General features: G+C 48.4%; 1 long non-coding RNA gene across 1 annotated transcript; it reads left to right on the forward strand.

Moving 5' to 3' along the window:
• The first annotated feature begins 1,944 nt into the window (after window positions 1-1,944).
• LOC138684079 (uncharacterized) lies at window positions 1,945-3,879 on the forward strand. The gene is made up of 3 exons (XR_011323530.1): window positions 1,945-2,000; window positions 2,182-2,287; window positions 3,437-3,879. It is a non-coding gene; the product is annotated as an uncharacterized lncRNA (long non-coding RNA).
• Window positions 3,880-5,673: the final 1,794 nt, after the last annotated feature.

The raw sequence follows: 5,673 nt of genomic DNA on the forward strand, positions 1-5,673 counted from the left end.
GTCGCTTAAGTACGTGATCGGAATTAAAGCCAACTTCAGTTGATGTTGCTGCTGTTGGTCTTTGCTTTCATTGATTTCTCCACCACTCCCTCATGGTTGGGAGCTCTGAATCGTAATGTTTTTCACTCTCTAACACATTTCCACACCCACCCCCAAAAAAAGGAGAGGCAGTGTCTAAAAGTTAATTAGTTTCCTCACAAATGCGTGAGCAAATAAAATTTGAGTTATGATGATTAAAACCATAAAAATGACACCAGTCTTGCAGATCTGGACTATTTCTGAACAGGTACTCATCACACGCAAAAGTCGTCAGGTCACCTGCGCTTCATGCTCTGACAAGACAAAATGCTGAGGCAGGGATGAGCTCTGAAAGAAGAAAAAAAAAAAAAGATACAGGGTCACGGTTTTGTTTTGTTGTTGTTTGTTTTTTAGAGAGTGCAATATTGACTGGTGCCAGCCTGCAGAGCTCTTCTGCTGCCTGACCTCTCCTTCTCTTTTGTGGCTGTAATTGTCGTTTGGATAATTGTAGAAGAGCAATTAAGTTACTTGCCTCTGTGAATGTGCTGGTAATACCAGGAAGGCAAATGCTTGAACCAGTAGTGAATAACTTGGCTACAAGTAGAATTTCTGAAGGAAGAACAGCAGCAGCAACAGGAAGCAAATAGCAAGTGACCAAAAAACTTGCGTGTGTCAAACGCATCAAAGCTTCATTGCTGAATGTTGTTTGGCAATATGTTCCAAATGGCTTTTTTCGGTAAACGTAAATTTTCAGGAAGTTCAAGGTTGCGTGTGGCAAAACGTGTCCCTCTGCGTACGCGTCCTGCTACGTAAATAGCATGGGTCGATGGCAAGTCCAGCGGCAGGGCTGCTGTGCCCTACTCTAGACGTTGCCGTAGTAGTGTTGCGGTATTTAGACCTTCACGGACGGGCCGAGGAACGGAAGGAGAATGCCCGTTTTCTGTAAGGGCTCAGAATGCCGACCCTTTTCTCTGCCTGCCGCTCCCCTGTGCGTGAGATGAAGCTGTTTTATTTTTCTCCCTTGTTCCTGGTCTAAATATTTCTGGAGCTGTCGCTGCTGTGGGTTTGCAATTGGTGTTGCTGCGTTTTTGTAGCGGTCTAGCGATGGGTCGTTTCTGCTGCGGCGAAGCGTCGAGATACGGTTTTCGGTTTAAAGCATCAGAAACTACGTTCACGGAAACCGGTAACTCGCGGCGCAGGTGAAACTGATCTGGCGCGTGCAGCTGTGCTCGCAGGGCTGCTCGGTGGCTCCTCATCAAAACGGCAGGGTGCGTGCGTGGACATCCATAGGGTTGCGCTCTGGGTCCGAGAGCGTTAACATATTTTTGCTGTTGGAAGATGGAACGGAGCGTGTGCCTGTTAAATCTCAGGGCGGTCAAAAGCTAGGAGGGACCGTGAGCGGGTTTGGTGGCATAACTGCGGTTTTAAAAGATCTTGACCGTTTGGAGCAACGGCCCGGAAAAAATCATTCCTTTTTTGCAACGAGACAGTTCACAAGGACAGATGTGTTGCTGTGCTCTCTAGCAAAAATACTCAACTTGGGACGTATAGGGCGATGAAGCCTCGGCTATACTAAGGCTTGAGAAAACGTATGTAGGTCTCTATGTCTGTCACCTGAAAGTAAAGTTACCAATGAGTCAAAAAAGAAAGGAAAAAAAAAGGCATGGTTGTCTGAAAAATGCAAAAGCTCTAGTGGCCTGTGTCAACAGCTGTACCAAAGATGACGCAAAAATACTTTTTCCTCCGCTCAGTCGTACTGTCTTCACAAACCTTCACAACAAAAAGGCAGCTTTGGATTTCTGCCCAGCTTTGTGCTAATGTTTTTCTTCTTCTCTCAGCTGGATGTCAGCTAGCACCGTTTCACCGTGGTTGCCATGGAAAGATTCCGTAGTGGCCTGCATTTGAAGAATTTTTTTATTTGAAGAATAAAATAAAGAGGATCCAGCCAGCAGCTGCAGACAGGAGATAGCCTGCCTCTCCAGGTGAGGATGGACCCTTCTTAGTGTAGTCCTCAGCAGATCCAATCACCAGTGTGCACAGCAGGGCCTGTATGCGTAACCAAAACCACAGTACAGTCATGTAGTGTGTGTGTGTGCATGTGAGCCTGTGTTTCTAGGAAGCCTCATATTGTAAGAGCTGTAAGGCACCAATCTATTCTCTTAGGTGGATGACAGTCAAGTGACTGCAGCTGCAGAGGAGGAAGGGAGAGGGAGAGAGAGACAGGCATGTCTGAACAGTCAAATTCTCTCAGCAGCTCCAAGAGCGGGAGGTACGGTGAGTCCTGGACCCCTGGGGCTGTGTCACCCCTCTTCTGCATCCCAGTCCCTCCCTGCCCCCACCTTCTCTTTCTCTCACTGCTTTAATTTTTTTGTTTTTTTCTTCCTATACCTCTCCCTCTGTTGTTCTCTAAGTCCCCCTCTTTCTCTGTTGTTCTGCTTCTGCTTTCTTTTTCTCTCTGCACTTCTGGCCTGTCCCATCCCTCTTTTTTATCCTCTGTTTCTGCCCTGCAGCCCGTCACTACTTTTTCTTTCTCCATCTATCCGTCTGTCTTCTTATCCCAATCTTGTTAATTCCTCCCTATCTGCCCTTTAGCCCTTCACAGTTCCCGCCGCTCTCACCTGTCTGATGCTGTGTCTCTATTTTTAAATTCCTTTCTCTGCCCTGTATTCTGGATACACTTTTACTTTCTTAGATTCTCTTGTTCCAGGTCCCTGTCCCTATGTTTTAACTTCTTCCCTCACTGTCCCATAGCCCATTGTTGTCTTTATTAGTCTCTCTCTGTCTGGTTCCCTGTCCCTATTCTTTATTTTCCCTCTCTCTCCCCTTTAGATCATCAGTGTTTTTGATATTTCTCAGTCTCTCTCATCTACCTCACTGTCCCCTTTTTTTAATTCTTCCTTCTGCCCTGCGGCTCATCACTAATATTTGTTTTTCTCCATCTCTCTGTGTGGTATCCTCTCCCTTTTTATTAGTTCCTCCTTGCTGTCCTGTAGCCCATTGCTACCCCCCCCCGCCCCATCTCTCTCTCTGTCTCCCTTTCCCTACTTTTCAATCCCCCCTCTCTGCCCTGAAGCCGATCACTGTTGTAGTGAGTTTGTGTGGCCAGCTGGGGCAGGGGAGTGGGCCGGGGCTGCAGGGGTGGGTTCTGGGAGAAGACACCAGGACTTGCCCCCATGCTGGGCACAGCCAGTTCCAGCAAGATGGAGCTGCTACTGGTCAAAGCTGAGCCAACCAGCAACCCTGGTAGCACCTCTGTGATATTTAAGAAGGGCTAAAAAAAAATGCTGTGCAGAAGCTGTCAGTCCTGCAGACACCCAAGTCAGTGAAGAAGGAAAAGGAGGAGGTGATCCAGGTCCTAAAGCAGATTCCCCTGCAGTCTGCAGTGAAGACCATGGTGACATAGGCTGTCCCCCTGCAGCCCACGGAGGTCCATGGCAGAGCAGATGTGCACCCTGCAGCCGATGGGGGACCCCTCGCCAGAGCAGGCGGATGCACCCAAAGGAGGCTGTGACGCTGTGGAGAGGAGCCCACATTGGAGCAGGTTTTCTGGCAGGACCTGTGGCCCCATGGGAGTGACACCACACTGGAACAGAGGAAGAACACGAAGAAGGAAGGAGCAGCAGAGACAACTTGTGATGAACTGACTGCAACCCCCCCCTCCCTCTCCCCCTGTGCTGCTTGGTAGGAGGAGGTAGAGAAGTCAGGAGTGAAGATGAGCCCAGGAAAAAGAGAGGGGTGGGGGGAAGGTGTTTTTCAGATTTGTTCATATTTCTCATTATTGTACTCTGATTTTGACTGACAATAAATTAATTGCCCCAAGTTGAGTCTGTTTTGCCTGTGACAGTAATTGGTGAGTGATCTCTTTGTCCTTATCTTGACCCACAAGCTTTTTTGTTGTATTTTGTACCCTCCTGTCTTGTTGAGGGGGAGGAATGATAGAGTGGCTTGGTGGACACTCGTCAGCCAGGCAAGGTCAACCCACCACAGTTTCCTTCTATCAGGCTCCCTGTCCCTATTTTTAAAATCTTGCCTATATTTCTTGTATGTCATCACTTTTGAAACTTCCTACCTCTCCATCCCTATTTAAATTCTTGCATGTTTCTTAAACCCAGTTGCTTTTAAAATTTTCTTGCTACTTTTCCCTCTCTTTGTCTCCCTGACCTTAGTTTAATTTCTCGCCTGCATTTCTTGTGCCCTGTTGCTTTTCAAATTTCATTCTTACGTCTCCCTCTATGCAGCTTCATGTACCTACTTTTTGATTCTTGTACCCTGTTGCTTTCAAAATTTTCTTTCTATGTTTCCTTCTATCCATCTCCCTGTCTCTAGTTCTTAACTCTTCCCTCTCTGTCCTGTACCATGTCACTTCTTACATTTTCTGCCTACCCCTCAGTTCTTGCCTATGTTTCTTGTATGCTGTTGCTTTTTAAAATTTTTCTCTCTACCTGGCTCCCTGTTTCTTTTTTCTAGTTCTTGCTGTTTCTTCTCCTGTATCACCTGAGAATGTTTCCCTGTCCCTTGTCCTGTCTTTATCTTCTTGTCCTGCCAGTCTCTTCCCCTTCTCTCCCCTGCTTCCTATTATTTATTCCTCCATCTCCATCCCTGTTGTTCTGCTCAGTCTCTCTGCTCTTCTCTCTCTACACTGTTTTCCTGCGTCTCGTCCCTCTCTTGTTCCCAGCATCCAATTTCCTGGCTCCCTGTCTTGCACATCTGTGTCTCTCTGTCCTTCCTCCTCTGTCTCCCTGGATGTGGGTAGGTCAGGGGCAGGGATGATGTGCTGTGGGGCTTTGGCAATGGCCCCTGTTCCTGATGGGCTCCAGCTGGGGATGGGATGGCCCCAGGTGTGGCCAGTGAGGCTGAGGATGGGGCTGGCCCTGCTGTGTGAAGGGGCTCCAGCTGTAAAGGGGGCTGCCTGGGCAGGGGAACTGGCTGAGGAGGGAGTGCACGGGGGTCTGGCTGGTAGGTGCCTGCAGCAAGGAATGGCCAGTCCTTGTGCCAAGGAAGGATCCCTCTGAGCTGTCCCTGGCCTTTGTTGGCTACATGCGTGAGCCACCATGTATCAAAGCAAGCCTTGTGGATGAGGAGCATTGAGGCGTCCGCTGCGTGCTGCCGAGCGGGTGAGGGTCAGGCAGCCGGCACTGGGGAGGAGGAAGGGGCAGAGGCGGAGAGAGAAGCATCGGGGCGGTGAAGGTCTCCTGCCGGCACCAGGAGCTGTGGTGAGTCCGCACGTCCTCTCCTCTACATCCTGGCCCACCTCTGCCTCCCTTCTTTAGACGTCTGCTTGCCTCCCTTCGTCTGTCTCCCTCTCTGCCTGCCCACCTATGTGTATGGCTCCTCAAAACTTGTTATTCGTCTGTCAACTCTGCCCAGTACCCTGTTGCCTTTTAAATTTTTAATATGCCTCTCTCTAACCAGCTTCTTCTCCCTGTTTTTTATTTTTTCTGCACCGCCTTGTACCCCATTACTTTGAAAACTTAATTTCTATGTCTTCCCCTCTCTGTCTCCCTGACCCTATATCTTAATTCCTCCCTCTCTCCTGTACCCAGTTGCTTGAGACTGGCTGGGCATCGGTCAGTTGGTGGTGAGCAATTGTTTTCATTTGCTGGTTTTGTTTTCTTGTACAACTTTAAAAAAAAAAAGTCTTTTTAATTATTAAAC

Source organism: Haliaeetus albicilla, unplaced genomic scaffold, assembly GCF_947461875.1.
Source record: "Haliaeetus albicilla unplaced genomic scaffold, bHalAlb1.1 scaffold_178, whole genome shotgun sequence".
Lineage (NCBI taxonomy): Eukaryota > Metazoa > Chordata > Aves > Accipitriformes > Accipitridae > Haliaeetus > Haliaeetus albicilla.